At 35.7% G+C, this 17,873-nt stretch overlaps 1 long non-coding RNA gene and 1 pseudogene across 2 annotated transcripts in view; one reads left to right on the forward strand and one right to left on the reverse strand.

The window, feature by feature from the left end:
- The first annotated feature begins 806 nt into the window (after nt 1-806).
- The window catches only part of LOC149164477 (uncharacterized), a 304,885-nt gene continuing 287,818 nt past the window's right edge, over nt 807-17,873 (forward strand). For both annotated transcript variants that reach the window (XR_016260242.1, XR_016260243.1), the window contains exon 1: nt 807-913. This is a non-coding gene — a long non-coding RNA (uncharacterized LOC149164477). The remainder of the gene's footprint in view (nt 914-17,873) is intronic.
- Nucleotides 11,524-17,873, reverse strand: part of LOC149164478 (uncharacterized) — a 100,724-nt pseudogene continuing 94,374 nt past the window's right edge.

The raw sequence follows: 17,873 nt of genomic DNA on the forward strand, positions 1-17,873 counted from the left end.
TTTTAAAGAATGAGCTCAACGAGACAAAGTAAAAGTTACCTAACAAATATGCAGCCGCACATTTTCTATGGGCCATAAAACTATTTATGTAGGTGTCAAAAGATACAATATGATCAAATAGCTATTTGGTCATTTCTTGGATAAACCTCTTGTAGTGTGTTAGTTTCAATTTTGCTTCAATAACACACAAAAAAATCACTTTCACACTAATCGTTTTCAACCCTATCACATTTTCAACTATATCAACGTTGTTCAAGATCCACATTCTACACAATGAATTTCCTCCAAAATGGCAATATAGATGCGAAGAAAACGAGTTACATGTTATTTCCACTACTATGTAACACTAAAGGCTTATGGAGAAAACTAGTTCCATAACTTTATATAAGCACAGATGCATTTGGTTAAAGAATTAGCTCAAAGAGACTAAGTAAAAGTTACATAACAAATATGCAGCTGCCCATTCGGTATGGGCCATAAAACTATTTATCTAGGTGTAAAAAAAAGTACAATATGAACCAATTGCGAGTTGGTGGCTGCTTGGATATACCTCATTTAGTGTACCAATTTCAACTTTTCTTTAAGAGCACACAATAAATCACTTTCATATCATCATTTTCAACCACATCGCATTTTCAACTATATTAATATTGTTTCTGTTTTTTTTCAAGGAATTTGTTTATGATGAGAATGAGAAGAACCTACCTGTAAAGAATGGATTCCGGATTTGAGCTCTCTGTTATGGCATTCCATTTTTGCTTCTCTATCTCTACATGCTTTATCATATTTTCCTTGGTTATCATTTTTGCAGTGAGAGGCAACAATGGCGGGCGCTCGTTCAATATCAAATCAGGGTGAGATGGATTCCTTACAAGTCCTGTGCCATCGGATTTTTCTGAAAGCTTCATTGCGGGTATGGTTTCAGGTTTCCCTGTTGAATTGGGGGTTTGTTATAGCGATTGGCTTCGTTGTTTCGCTCGAGCTATTAGGTTTGAAATAGAAGAAAACATCTCAAATGCTCTAATATTTAAACATGGCTCTAATAAAACACTGTCACATATTTTTCTAACACACGTAAGGGTGTGGGGGTCGAGATCCATTTAAAACCATTTTGTTCACATTTCTCTCTGTAGTGCTTGAATTGCCATTTCAGAGGAAATTCATTCATTGTGATGAGTGCGAAGTACCTCCGCGTGTTAAACTTCCCCCGAAATGGCAATGTGGATGCATTGGATAGTAATGCGAAGCAGATATATCCACTGCATTCCACCCTTACCACGTGCATTTAATTGAAAAGGAAAACTTAGATGAATATTTTAAACTACCCAAAAACTTGAAATGAAAGTTATTACGTGATTCTCAAACCGAGCCATGCCTTATAAACTTACATGAATATTTTAAACTACCCAAAAGCTTGAATTGAAAGTTATTACGTGATTCCAAGTGAACAAGATTGATGAACGGTCGATAAATTTTTGCATTATGTACCATATTATTGGGTATTCATTCTCTTGGGGGAATATTTGAACACATGGGGCATTTTGGGGGAGGATGATATTATTCCAAAATAGCAGAAATGATCAAGTTGCATGCCTTCTGCAATCCCCCACAAAATTGTCCATCAACCTTAACAACCTTCATGTACTAGAAAGAAAGGAAGACTAAGAGATAAATGAAATTGGTAAACTTTAAGAGACGAGACCTGAGGTTGCCCACAACTGTGAATACATTCATTGAATTAACATAATCAATTACATCTTTATAAAGATGCATAGGACTAGGATAGTTAGAACTAATTCCTAGAAATTAGGAACTAATTCGTAATTGAAGAAAACATATAAACAAAAATCTGTTTCTCCATGATTTTCAAGTTCCCCCCTTAATGGAGAAAGGATTGATTTCCAAACCTAGCACCTCTCTAAACGATTCAAATGTTTTGTGAAAATGTCAGCAACATTTTCACAAGTATTACAATATTCAATAAAAATTTCCTTAGACTATATCTTTTCTCTAATAAAATGAATTTGGGCATCAACATGCTTTGTCCTTGCATGAAAAATCAAATTATTTTCCAACTTGATTGAGCTCTGGTTTTCACACTTGATCACTATAGTATGCTTTTGTTCTTCTCCAACATCTTGAAGAACTCGCCTCAACCAAACAACTTCACAAGTTGTTGCACAAAAAGCTTTATATTCTGTCTCTGTAGATGGAAAAGATACAGTTGGGTTATTCTTGCTGCTCCATGAAATAATCTTATATCCAACACTGAATGCATAACATGTAGTAGATCTTCTATCATCCGGATTACTGGCCCAATCTAAATATAAGTAACCTATCCTCTTAACACCAAATGAATGGGTATATTTAAGACCAAAACCAATTGTACCTTTAAGATACCTGAGTACTTCTTTTGTTGCTATCCAATGGATTTTTAAAGGTCTGGTCATAAATTGACTCAGCACATTAACTGAATATGCAATATCAGGTCTAGTGGTAGTAAGATAATTCAGACTTCCAACTACATGTTTGTCAAATGTACCATCAACCTCTTTTGAACCATCATCAAGATGAAACTTCACATTCTATTGCATAGGAACAAAAGTATCTTTGCACTAATCCATATTAAACATTTTAAACACTTCTCTAGCAAACATACCCTGTGAAACAAAAGTCTGACCAACATCTTGTCAAACTTCAAGGCCTAAAGAGTAATGCAACTCATCCAATCTTTCATCTAGAATACTTGTGACATCTGCATGTTAATTTCATTAATTAACTTCACTGAATTTCCTGTAATGATTAAGTCATCAACATATAAAGAAATCAGCACCACATACCCCTTTGCATCAAATTTGGTATACGAATTTGGATCACTTTGACTTCTCATAAAACCCTACTAGAAAAAGAAAGAATCTATCTTTTGATACCATGACCTAGGTGCATGTTTCAGCCCATACAAAGCTTTCCTTAATCTACAAACTAAATGATCCTACCCTTTTTTGACAAACCCTTCAAGTTGTGTCAAATACACCTCCTTCTTTAAGTCAACCTTAAAAAAAGAAGATTTTACATCTAGTTGGTGCAAATTCCAATGATACTTTGTAGCTAACGTAATTAACAAATTAATAGTGTTCAATTTAGATACAGGTTCAAGTGTTTCTTCATAGCCAATCCTCTTTCTAAGAGTACCCTTTTGCGACCAATCTAGCTTTATATTTATCTATACTTCCATCTTCTTTAAACTTGGGTTTGTATAGCCATTTGCATCCTATATATGGGCTCTTTTCCTTTAGGAATTTCAGTCAATTCCGAGGTTTTATTTTTAATTATAGATTCATATTTTTCATCCATAACTTTTCTCCACTCTTCATATTCAATAGCTTCATTAAAATGTATGGGTTCTATGACATTCAAAGCATTGGTCATGAGAGCATAGTCCTTGTACCTTTCAGGTAGTCGAATCTGCCGAATAGATTTCCTGCGTGCTTCACTACTTTCACCTGTATTCTCTGAAAGTACTTCTCCATTTATGATTATGATCTGACTGGTGATGTTGTCCACATTGCTAGATTCCTCCCCAAGATTTTGTTTCTCATTGTCTTCTGCTTTTTCTTTTGCTTTATTATCATCAACTTCAAGAAGAATGTGTCATATTTCATAGTCGTTATCCTTATTGCCTTCATCTACCTGTTCATGGAAAATTACATCTCTACTCGCAAATACTTTGTGAGTAGATGGATCAAACATTTTATATGCTTTAAATTCTAAACAATATCCTACAAAAATACATTTGATACCTTTAGCATAAAGTTTCTTTTTGTTCTCCTTTGGAATATGTGCAAAGGCATTACACCCAAATATCCTCAAATGATCAATCGTTGGTTTAAAACCATACAAGGCTTCGAATGGAGCCTTGAAATCAAGATACCTCGTCAGACTTCTATTATTTCGATAAAAAACAATACTAATGGCTTCTGCCCAAAAATAATTTGAGAGGTTCTTACCTTTGATCATACTCCATGTACACTCCACCAATGTCCTGTTTTTCCTTTCTGCAACATCGTTCTACTTTGGACTGTACGGTATTGTGAATTTTCGCACTAGTCCATGATCCTTTCAGTAATTGACGGAGTTCCCTAGTATGTATTCTCCCCCTCGATTTGAGCAGAGAATCTTTATAAAATTCCTTGTATGCTTCTCACTTATAAAAAAAAAGCATTCCATCCTATTGATGAACTTGTGCACATGTGCGTGAATGACCCACCAGGTTTCGGTAAGACACTTAATAATAATAACAAGGGGCAATAATAATTCTTTTCATTTCAAAAAGCGTTCGATTTGTGTAAAGTAGAGTGTGAGGTGTGGATACTACAACAAGGGGGTTTTAAGACAATTTTTTGGTAAATTGTCTTAAATATTGCTTTTAAGCGAGTGTCTCAAATTAATGTCTTAAAAAATTGTTTTTAAAAAGACAATATATAGCACAAGTGTTATTGTCTCTTAGGAGACAATTTCATTTTTCTGTCTTCAGAGACAATAATTTGGATTAAAGACATATTGTCTTTATAGAGACAATATGTCGTTCATCTTTTTAAAGACAATATAAAACAATGAATCCAGAAAAATATCTCACCATTGATATAAATCAATATAAAATGTTTTTAATTAAAAATAAACAACAATATCATTGATTAATTCATATTAGGGCACAATGGAATCAAACCACCAACCTACTACATATAAATTAGGTGCTCTTCCATTGAGCTAGCACTCTTTAAAGAATTATGTGATCAGGTTGGGAAGTTAGAAGATGTGGCAGAGATACATGAGGTGATGATGGAGCTTCAGGAGGGTTTCCAAGATGAAATGGATAGGATGGCGGTGGTTGAAATTTCACATCAACTATATATTGAACATCTTAAACTCAGGAGAATTAGATAGGTATTGAGGTGTTTTTCCATGAAAGTCATCTGCACAGTGTCCAAAAGAAGAGTTAATTGAAATATGAATTGTAGCAATATCTTAAATAGGAAAAAAATTAGCTATTCTATCATTATTGTTGAATTGGAAGAACGTGCAAGATTCGAAACAATTAACTTTCTTGGGAATAAGCATCATATCACTAAATATTTGATTTTTGAAATGTTACTTTTTTTATCACAAAAAATTATAGGAACACATTTACAAGTCAATTGATATAGTAATAAAGGGCGGGAGTAAAGGAGGATTCCTGATACAAGAAGAAGAATAAATTGTTGCAAATGTAAAGGTCATATAGTTTTCTAGCAGCACCATAGATATATCTATGAAATGGCTATCACTAGACTTCATCACTCTCCAACAAAATATGACATAAGCTCTCACAGATTAAGCCTCAAATAGAGATTTTGCTTTCATTTTTTAAGTATTAGCCACAAAGATGAAAAATATCGGCCACAACTTGAGCCCAAAATTTCAATTGTTCCTTCACTTGTTAGGGATCATCTCTTGTGATGGAGATTTTCCATTTGGCAATAGGAGATTATGAATATCCCTCATTGTTTGGATATTTCCTTTTATCAAGAGTAGACACAAGACAAAATTTCTAATGGTGGTCATCTTGAAACTGTTTGTCGATTGCATAACATAATTCCAAGGCTAGCAAGGTATTGAGAGCTCAGGGATTTCTTCATAATTGAAACTGAATCCCAGATAAAGATACCCATTCAACTCATCTAATTCAATGTTTGTAAGCATCTTAACTCTGGGAGTGCTAGAAGTATGTGTCAAAGTTAAATAAGGTCAATCAACTTTGGCCTCTTTGTTGGTTGAGTCAGAAGTTGTCTTAGAGGACTGGAAATCACTGAAATAATCAGAATCACAAGAAAATTCCTTTAATATAGCGTGATATCTTTTCGTTTCCCATGCCTTCTCACTTCAGTATTCTATACTAGACCTATATAGGCTTCTTCTACTTCTACTTTTCTTAGATTGACTGAAATATCTGCACTGATCTGCATCTCCATAAACTACGGTGATTGGCTTGTTGAGAGGATTACTTAAATCAGAGAGTGGGGACTTCTTGTCGTACCTTGAGATAACAGATGCCAAAATCCCTCATTATACAATCAATCTTTCTTTTTCCTTCACCTTATGAGACTGTTGCACAATATTGCAATCCAATCACCTATGTACATATAGGCTTTCACACAATCAAGGTGGTTTCAACCACTCCCTAGATAGTAGGATCTGAGATCTAATATTAGAGTTTCAATCCTATCATCATCATAAAAGTAATCTAAGTTTAGCTTTCTCCATTCATTCCAACACTCCCACTTAATGGAGAAAGGGTACTGAACAATAACATATGCCTGTTGGTCTAGTCTCACCTATGCTCACAATTAAAAAATGAAACAACTTGGTAATAGAGGTTTTCATTTTTATCTTCTTGTAGCAGAGCCCATACTTGTTCATCTTGAGTCGAGGCTTCATCTTTGCTTTCCTCGCCATGAGGTAGTGATATCTCTTCACCTCATTTCTTCCCCAGTGATGGAAAGCTTGAATTCTTATTCTTGCCCTTCTCAAGATTATGACAGGCTGGATAGGAGAATTTTCCCTCTCACTATTTCCGGTGTCAACCATCTGAAAGTTAGCTATGATGTCTTCATCATTCATTGATGTAACGCCTGCACACACAGAAATATTAATGAGATCATCATAATCTAAATTCTCTCCAGCTTTGTCTTCTTCTGCCACGTCTTTGTAATCAGCTTCATGTGGCTCGTCCCATTGATCTTCAACACTTTGTTCCTCTTTACACCCTTCCTGAAGGTTAGCTCGTGTGTCTTCAAGCTCAGGATCTTGCACAACAGATTGTGCCTCTTGATTCTCGTGGTCATCAACAGAACCACATTGTTTTTCTAAAATTTCTTCTGACTCGAACATACTGCCCATGCTAATGCCTCTGAATGACCACATGAAAAAATCATCATCATTAGAATCAAAAATATCTAAAAATATAGACATGTTGTTAAAGACCAGCTTATCTCGCTTCGAGATTCTTTTTTTGGCTCCACACAGTCCTCTAACGAGCTCCAACAACCCGGTTACCATGCAGGGGGGAAATTCTCCCTTTGGAAGCTCTTCAACTATGGAACCTTGTAGACTGTGGCTTCTGTGCCACGTAGGTCTTAGTGCCCTCGGCTCTGGCGATGAGCAACTAAACGACCTCTGACAAGCTTTCTCAATATCTAATTCTGATGCACATATTTCTAAAGATGGGTTCAAATCACCAAAAAAAAAAAAATTCATTTTCTGTGGCATATAATAATTTACAGGAAAATTTACTGAATTAGCTTTGGGATCTCCACAACTTGCAACTTAAGTTTCTCAAACACTTAAATTTTGAGGACAAATTTGCTACAAGAGAAACATTGCCACATGGATGAGAAAGCTACCACTGAAACATAAACCAACGTTCTGCAATCAACCACCCTCCTCCGATCCTGTAGTGATTTTCACTCTTTTACGCTACACCCAAAGGCAGATCTACCAATCCATGACACCACGAATCTACAATGATCAAAGGCACCATCAATTGAATCCACGCGGCACCACTAATCCATGATCAACACAGTGTTGTTCTCAGACTGTTTGGCCTCAATCAAGACAAAAGCTTCTTGGTAGACCGTAGCAATCTCAGCCTCAGGAGCAGATCAGATGTTTCTCCCTTTGACCACGCCACAGCTGCCACATAATGATTTTGCCATTTCCTGCGCAAGGTCATGTTAACGCTCTCATGAATTTGGCGCAGCTGCTGGCTATACGTGGATTTTTCATCACATTCTTTGTGGGTTCTCCACTCAGACATCGAAGATGGGAAGCCTACAGTTTTACCTGATAGCTTTGAAGAACGAATCAAAGATCGGGCATTGCTTGTAAGTTGGGTGCCTCAGGTTAAAGTGCTTTCCCACACGATCGTGCACGCATGTCAAAGAAACATCGAACAGTTGTGAACTTCACCTGCTTCGAGATGAAAGATGAAGAACAGCCACAACACACACGGTGCAGTCCGGAGGGGATCCTGAGACAGGTTATGGAGGCTACCAAGAAAAACAGGTGTGGGCCTTGCTGGGGAGAATGCGTTGTAGAAGTTCGATGGAAGATGCAAATCTTCTTGAAAAAACTTATTGTGCAGCTAAGAAATCGGGCTGCTACTTAATCCAAAACACTTTAGAAGTAAACGACGGATCAGAAGCTCCGTACAACTTTGTTTCTCCATGCGCTCCCCACAGATTTGGTCTTCAATCATTAGCGATAGCACAGTCATCGCCTTCCTTGAACATGCAGCCTTGTTTTCTGTTTGCACAGTCGGTGCTCTTATACACCACGGTCTCGAGAAGATCTTCGCAATTGTACACTTCACATCTGCGACGACTGACAAAATAAAAAAGTTCGTAGTTCCACAGTGGGATCGGCGCGTTTAGCCCTCCAATCCAAGCGATGATTTTGCCTCAGTCGCACTCTCCACTCGGCTTACAAGATTGACAACCCTGAAGCTCTGATACCATGATAAAAATCGAATATTCTATTAATTAAATGGCTCTCTAGGTGAGATACATGGAGAGTGCCCAAGCACTATACACAATACACAATCTATCTTCAACAGCCTAGTACATATAGGCTTTCACACAATCAGGGTGGTTTCAACCACTCCCTAGATAATAAGATCTAAGATCTAAGATTAGAGTCTCAATCCTATCATCATCATAACAGTAATCTAAATTTAACTTTCTCCATTAATTCCAACACCACCTTCCATTTAATGGGCCTTCTTTTGTACCAATTCTAACACATTTCTTTTTTATAACTTTTGTTTGTATCATCGTAGAAAGAGTAATAGCTATTTTAAAATTTTGGTTCACATTGAATGTGCACTTAGGTCTCTTGACAAATAGGGTAAAGGTGAAGGTTTTAAGTGTAGAATGTAATGATATTAAGCGTATACAATCAATATTTATGAATTTTACATAAATGATACATTTGACAACGAGATATGAGAGTTTGCGGTGTTTAAGTCTAAACACGTAAGGTTTAATTCCTAAAGGGAAAAATTGTATTTGAAAGATCATATTTAAAATATGTAACAAATATCTCATTGAAGGGACATCTGCTCTCTTAGCATTCAATATTCGAGACATCTACTTACTTGGCATTCAATGTTAGGGATTGTTGAGCACAACAATGCCAATTTCAACATAAAATTTGCATAATCCTAATTACATGAGGAACGGAGTTTAGGAAAGGCATGATAAGTAACTAACAAAATACATCTTTGATGGAATGCCAATTTCGATATAAAAACTAGCACAATCGGTTAGGAAAATCACGATAACTAATTTGAGGTGATGTTAATTTGAATATAAAAATTAAATGGTTATTATAAATTAGGATTTATAATAAGAATTATAAAATTTAGTATATGAATAAACAAAAAGAATTAATATAAGTTAAATATATATATTTTTAAAAATATGGAACAAAAATTTTAATCATAAAACTTTATCAGCATTTTATTTTTTATATAAATTTTTAATCTGTAAATAGGTTTTGTTAGAATATTATAGGTTAATATCATAGTATATCGATGTAAAAATCTATAATTCATTTCATGACATGTGTTTATATGACATTTTTTTAATTAATTAATTTAATTAAAAGGGTCAAAAGAGTAAAACTAATTTGAATATAAATCTCAACTTTTGATTGTGTATATTACTACGAATATTCTAGAATATTATGTGGAGATTAAATCTTTATTATCCATTTAAGTATAGGGATTTTCGAGTGCATTATATTAGATATTATTTTTTGGGGATTCACCCCTGAACATCACCTGATACAATGAGTGTTGAGTGAACTATTCAAAAAATCATGAGAAATTAGTTAGTTATAACTACCTCTCATGGAAATGGTCATAGATGAATGACTTACTTAACGCCGCTGAATCCCAAAAAAATGATATCTGATATAATGCATTGCGAAAACCCCTATACTTAAATTCAAAAAGAGTGAAGGGAACTCTACTTGAATGGTTCATGAGGAACAATACTTGCTAAGGTTTTGCAAATGGGGTAGCAAGCTAAGTGGGCTTGATTGTGCGGAAAACTCCACGGTTAAGCGCACGCTTGAGCCAGAGGCAATCTAGGATGGTTGACCTCCCGGGAAGTCCTAGTTACCGGGTGCAAACCCCGAAAGTGATGATTGACGCTATGTGATTCATTTCACTAGTTTCAATCCCACTTCTTCACCCTTGTGAGCATCACCCAATGCAATAAGAGCTGAGTCAACTATTCAAAAAATCATGAGCAATTAGTCAGTTACGAAACTTGGTAAGAAAATGATCTCATGTTAAAAACTGTGAAAGCACAAAAATGTTATTTTTTTTTAACTTCTATGGGGATAAATTTTAATAAAAACAAATCTCTATCTCACAATATATATATCTATATATATATATATATATATTTTCCAAAGAAAAAATCGAACTTTTTATAAACAAGATAAAAAATTACATAGTATATGCCGGAGCATTCAGTTTGTTGTATGATTGTGTATCATAGAGCTCTGCAGAAAGGCACAGCCCTTCATGTCCAAAACTACTAGAAATAGTAATCCCTGTGACCGTGAGCCTCCTCATGAAAAGGAAAACAGCTCCCGTCACCAGAAACAGTGAAAAAATACAGTTCCATGTATTGATATCCATGAAGAGATCCAAACCATGCATCTATTTCCCGGGTCTCCTCATCGAGGAAAACAACCCAAACAAAAAATAGATACGAAAGTCATACAAAAAACTAGAGAAACAGTTTTACAAAAAGACCATAACAACTGTAAACAAACCCAGAAAAACAGCTATGAACCGCCTGCGGAAACTCAAAATAATATAACAAGACTATAAGTGAGGACGCTGATCTGACACACGGATCAGTCCATGGTCCTCCTCTGCTATTCTCTAGCTGGCCAAATCTTGTTGCAAACCATCTCTAGAAAGCCTGTCTGCGGTATCATTGCGTTCCCTGTAGATATGGCATAGGGAGAAAACATTAAAAGAAAGCTTTAAATTCTGAATCTCTTCTAATAAAGGTCTCAAAATATAATTTTGACATCTACTTTGACCATTAACCCATTTTATAACATTTAATGAATCCCCAAAAATCTGAACTATGAAGATGTTCCTGTGAATAAGCCAGCATAAAAGCAACTTTAAGGCAAACAATTCTGCGAAGTTATTTGATCCAAAGCCTAAACCCACTGATACTTTTAAAATCTGGTTTTCATTTAGATGAATAATCAATCCTACTCATGCTTGATTCTCAAAATATATATATATATATATGTATAATAAAATAAAAAAGATCAAATCTCAACTCTTAATTATCAATATATCGTAGCGAGGATAATTATATCAAACTTGTAAAAACTTTCCAAAACGTACCTCTAAGCCTCTCTCTTCTACATGCTACGCTCAATGTAATGACTTTAGCCACCACTACGACCGACAAATGTAGACAGCCCAGGAAATACATAATTATCTTGGTGACACCTGTGGATGCCTGGAATTTCAGTTCCTTGGTTCCGTACCTCAAGACGCTTTAGAGGAAGAAAAATGAGGAAGACTAGTAGAATAAGTTCACAGATCAAAGTGAGCATCAGATATATAATTCTTAGGCCTTTATGGGCCTGTAACTTTGCTAGAGCTACGTCGAGCGCAATGATGGCAATCAAGGCTCCACCCCCTCCCATTACTAAACTCCAATGTCCAGCCATCGTCTCTGTAACAGTTTAAGAAAGGTGTCAGCACTACAAATTGAACGACATTCTTCATGGTAATCAAAAGTGGCCATGAGGAAAGTATTTTAGCATCTATATTATTTATTTTACAGGAAAAATCTTCTTAAAAGCACTTTTGTGTTAACAATCCACATAGATCCGAGACATAAGTTCAACTAAGATCTGGGATCGAGCTTATCAAATATACGACCTTCTAGCTCTCGTACTAAGTGAAAAACATAGTTGCAAATTAAACATAAATCTCCCTTGATCATACAATGATTATATATGAGAACTGGATTGGATCAACTAAAAATAACTAATCTAAAAATTCATTACAATTAACAACATGTAACAAACATATAAGCGTTAATTCTAACTAAAATGAATTGGATACAGGGTACATTTAACAAATTAACTAAAAATAACTAACCTAAAAACTCACAACAATTACAATATGTAACAAACATATAAGCATTAATTCTAACTAAAATGAATTGGATACATGTTATATTCAACAAAAATTAATGAGATTCTAGTGATCAAAATGGTGAACATAGATACTAAAATGTAAATGAGATTGATTAAGGTGATTTCAAATCTAAAACAAGTTGAACATAATTTTGGAAATATGATTATACTAAGAGAGGGGAGGGGGTGAATTAGTATAATGGACAATTTTAACCAATCAAAACACTTGAATGCACATATAATATCAATCACGTTAACAACATGAAAATATATGTCAAAACTTTTTTTAGTTAGCTACACTTAGAATGGGGGGAGCAACTTTTATTTGGTGGGAAAGTAAAACTCAATCCGATTTGAAGCATAAAGGTAAAATTATCTCTTCATGGTCTAAGTTTATTAAAGCTCTTAGAAAGAAATTCTATCCGTTAGGATATATGCAATAGGTTGTAATGGATTGGCAGCATATAAGGCAAGGTAAAGGACATAGTGTGCAAGAGTTTACACAAGAATTTAGGAAAGAGACATTAGCACTTAATGTTCCATTAAACACACGGGATATTTTGTTAAAGTATATTGGAATTTTTCATTCTTATTCGCGACATATATTGCTTATGTTTAATCCAACTGACTTTGATGAAGTGTGTGTATAAGCCATTCATATTGAATTAGGTGGCAAACCTTTTCAGTCAAAATTTTCAAAGAAATCATTCAAGCATTCAGAGAAAAAAGATTCCAAAGAATGCAAAGGGAAGATATAGTCGAAAGGGAAGAAATCGGCAACATCTAAGAAAGAAAGAGAAAGGCCTACTTGTACTCAATGTCAAAGGGTTGGACATGATGACTCAAAGTGTTGGAAGCTTCATCCAGAACTCAAGCCAAAGAATTTCCTTAAGAATAAGGGTGATATGAAAGCTAATTTTTCATTCCAACGAGATTTGGGATCCGACTTTGGTGATGAAAAGAAGATAACCGCTATGGGTTTGGCACGTAATCCTTCTGAATCTAGCTCTAGTTCTACTTGTTCTACGTCTTCTTCAAAATCTAATGATGTGATTGAAGAAAAGAAGAGAGTTGAATTGTTCCATATCAGGATTATCTCCAAGCATGCTAAGATAGATACATTATTCGATAGTGGATCACAAAAATATATAATATCTAAGGAACTAGTAAGGAAATTGGATTTGAAAACTAAAAGTCATCAAAAAACATACCCTTTAGGATGGTTGAAAGAAAACACTTAGACGCAAGTCACAAAACAATGTCATTTAAGGTTTGCAATTACAACTAATTTTGTTGATGAAGCTAAGCTAGATGTGATTCCTTTGGATATATGTGGAGTTGTGTTGGGTAGTCCTTATCTTTATGATCGAGGTGCCATATTTCATAGAAAGGAGAATGAGTATCATCTCTTTAAAAATGGAATTGAATACATTGTGAGGGCATACAAAATGAAGACAAACTTGGATTTAATCAATGTAAATCAAATGAAAAGACCCATAAATTCAAGTAAAAAGTATGTTCTCATGTTTATTAAAGAACAACCTAAAGATAAGTATGATGCTTTCCAAGGGTGTGATTCTCAGTTTAAGGACAAATTGGTTGAAATAGTAGATTCTTATAAATAATTGTTAAAGAACCAAAAATTCTACCTCCAAAATGAGAAATACAACATGAGATTCAATTACAATCTGATGCCCCTCTTTCAAATATTGGCATGTATCGTATGTCGATCATAGAAAATGAATAAATTAAGAAACAAATTCAGGATTTGGTTCATAGAGGCTTCGTTCGACCTAGTTCTTCTCCATGTGGATCACCAATCATATTAGTCCATAAGAAAGACGAAACTTGGAGAATGTGTGTTGATTTTAGAGCCTTAAATAAAATCACCATTAAGAATAGCTATCCTCTTCTGAGGATTGACGATTTTCTTGATCAGTTAAAGAATGTTGTTTACTTTACAAAACTGGATATAATAAGTGGTTATCTTCAGATTCATATTGCAAAGAATGATATATGGAAAATTGCATTTAAGACTAGATAAGGGGCTTTATGAATGGTCGATTATGATGTTTGGTTAATGCAACACTCCAACAAATTTTATGAGTGATGAATGATGTGTTTCGTCCTTTTCTTGATAAGTTTGTCATAGTCTACCTAGATAATATTCTTATTTTCAGTTCAAGTTTGGAAGAACATGTAAAGCATGTTAAACAAGTTTTTGATGTGTTGCAAAGAGAGAAATTGTATATCAAACTTTTTAAGTGTGAATTTGAGAAAAAATCCTTAGTCTATCTTGGTTACATAGTTGGAGGAGGTCATCTAAAGAAAGGTCCAGCTAAAATTGATGTAATCATTAAGTGGCCAAGACCTCAAAATGTGATGAAAGTTAAAAGTTTTGTGGGTGCGGTTCAGTATTGTATGAAATTTATTTCTCATTTCTCTTTTATTGCATAAAAGCTTCATGCTTTAACAAGTTCTAAAGTCTCCTTCCAGTGGGGAGGAGAACAAAAAAAGCATTTGATACTTTAAAGTAGAAAATTGTGACAACTCCAATCTTGGCTTTACTAGACCTTCAACAACCATTTGAAATATAAACTAATGCTAGTGGGTATGCAATGGGTGCAGTGTTATTGCAAAAAGGAAAGCCTATTTGTTTTCATTCAGAAACATTTTCTAAAGCAATTGCTAACTATCCAACATATGATAAAGAATTATATGCATTAGTGGAAAGTGTTAAAAAATGGAAACATTATTTAATGGGCAAAGAAACAATGATTCGTACAGATCATCAGCCACTTCACTACCTTCAATCTCAAACTAAGTTACATCAATCTCGAAATTATAGATGGATGGGGTTTTGCAGCAATTCCACTTAGTAATCAAAAATAAGAAAGGTATTGTTAGCCCCTAAGGTGCAGTGCTGCTATTTTTAGCAGGAATGTCCCCTGTTTCAGCTCTGACAGCCACATCTCCTCTTGCTCCGCTTTGGCCATAAGCCAGACTTCAAAGTATTACTCTCGCATCTATAAATGCATCGGATCCTAATCCAAATGGCTCCAAATATGCTCTTTAAGTCTTCAAAAGCTAGTAAAATCATGCCAAAGATCAAAACCAGTGCAAGAGAAGAACCCTTGGATTGGCGGAAAAGCACTATCGGGAAGCAAAAACAAATAAAAAACAGTGAAAAACCAAGTATTGGAGGCATAAACACTAAAATGCATAGCAGCCATCCGATCTGGCCGATCAACGGTCCAGATCTGATCGGAAAATCGCAATCGGCTAAGGCAGTTGGAAGATATCAGAGGCGGACGCGCGATAGGACTGGGCCGATGCGATATCACGATCTTCGATATCGGTGGATCACAATCGGTGGTGGAATAGGCCAATGTTATATGGAAAGACCTCGGGCTTGGACGATATGCGATTACGACAAGTCGCATCGCAATATCGCATCGGAACATTGCAAAGGAGTAGGGTTGTTATACATTTATGCGATCCGATGAACTGGACCCGATGGCTATATAAACCTCATTGCATAGATTTTGAGATCCGCAGAAAAGGCATTTTCCTTTGTATTTGTGTATTTCGTTTATTAAATGAAATACAAAGGGATGAAGCACCGATGCGATAAGCTGGACCGGAAAGGGTTCCTTAAGGCTAATGTATATTATTTCAAGTCCGCATAAAGCCATTTTTGTGATATTTTCAATATTTTTAACGTATTTTCTAAATCCAAAGGGAAGCCATAGAAGGGGCATTAGGACTTGCGATAAGCGATCATATGCGAACCCGATGGGAGAATAGATCATATTTAAGGACTTTTGAAGTCTAGATGAGCAGTGTTTTGGGCATAATTTCACAGTATTGCAGCATTTCACCGTGTTAATAGAAAGTGGCCATTGAAAGGATTTCAAAGGCCCGAAGACCCATTCCATCACATAACAGAGGCCGGGAGACAGAGACAGAAGGCTAGAAGGGGAAAGGAAACAACGCAACACAGCAAAACCAATAGAAGGGATCATGGAGCATCACTAGCATGAGCGAGCTCCCTGACAACACAACAAACTACCAGAATGCAGTTACTCGGCTGTTAGAAGAAGAAACCTCCGAGCCCATGCGTGCCTATTCATGGCATCAGACAGTTAAAAATACAGAAAGGATAGATTGAGACCTCTCGAGCCTCAGAAGACCCTAGAGCATTGTAAAAGGCCTATAAATATTAGAAAGTTCAGAGTAACAGGGGTTCAACTTTTGGAGACTGTGGAGACTCTACTCCTTTAGCTTCTCATCTTCATTCCAGCAATATAAGCTTCTTTTGTTGTTACATGTTCAATCCCATTTTCTCTTCTATTTTATGCTTGCACTTGAATAGGTTATTCATGTTTTCTTCTATGTCTAATGCCAGATAACTGTCATCTTATCTCTACATTGATAAATTAGATTTGCAAGCTTCATTTGCTTTCTGTAGCTATCCATTCATATTTGTTTATGTATGCATCTGCTAGTATAGTCAGTATTCTCCATTTATCCCTTGAATCTATAAACTATTGAGCATTAGTGGTCGAAAGCCTTGTAAAGTTGAGGGATTTCATTCCTGTCTTGAGTGAAAATAGAGTTTAAACAGTCATCTGATTTGATCCAAACCATCATCCATTCCAATAGTTCAGAGAACAATATTGAAGATTATATGTTATCAAGCATCTCCGAGCTACAACCTAGGAGAGTTTCCTGGAGTGATAAAATAATTGGCACCGTTGCCAGGGAGAGGAAACTGAAGCTCAGCTTCCCTGGGAGACGACACAGATCCAACTTTGATGATAGACAAAGTCTGGGAACTTTTTCAGTTGTAATCATCTATCTGGCGACTCTACTGGAGGATGAACCTCTTTGCGACTCCACTTCATAGTTCTGGCTCAGTTTGTGAGGCATACTCGGAGAAATCCTCAGAAGCCACAAGTTGACCCAGTATCTGACCCTGAAAACATCATCAAAGAAAGAAAGGCATTGCAGAAAGGAGCATCAGGTTCAGGTAGCTCTAAACAATATTCTATATCTCTTCAAGAAAATCCTGTAATAGAACAAATACATGTTGAGAGTATAGCATCTAATACTAGTAGTGAAGAAAAAATCTCAGAGATTCATAAAGCTCCTTATTCTTTAGGTTCTCCTTTTGTTGCAAGCCCAAAGGAAACCTCACCTCCTATCCATCATACTCCTCTAGTCCTATCAGTCACCCCTCAACCCTCTGTCATTCAGACTTCCAGTACCCTTATAGCCACCATAGCTATGGCAGGTCCACAAGCACCTACCAAAATGGAAAGAATCATAGCTGCTAGGTATGGACCTCTAGTACTGCCCACTCCTTTGAATGCCATGCCTACTGGAGAATATCAGAAGTATGGGCCTAATTTCACTGGGACTGAAGGTGTTACATCTGAAGAACATCTTGAATCATTCTATAGCTATGCTGATAACCTGGACATTAGTTGAGATGATGTGTGGATGAGAGTCTTTGTCCAAAGCCTAGATGGAGAGGCTAGAAAATGGTTCAGAGAACTGACCCCAAGATCTATAGCAGATATTGA

Source organism: Pinus tabuliformis, chromosome 5_1 (genome assembly GCF_031772625.1).
Source record: "Pinus tabuliformis cultivar Carrire ecotype Pingquan chromosome 5_1, CPIR1, whole genome shotgun sequence".
NCBI lineage: Eukaryota > Viridiplantae > Streptophyta > Pinopsida > Pinales > Pinaceae > Pinus > Pinus tabuliformis.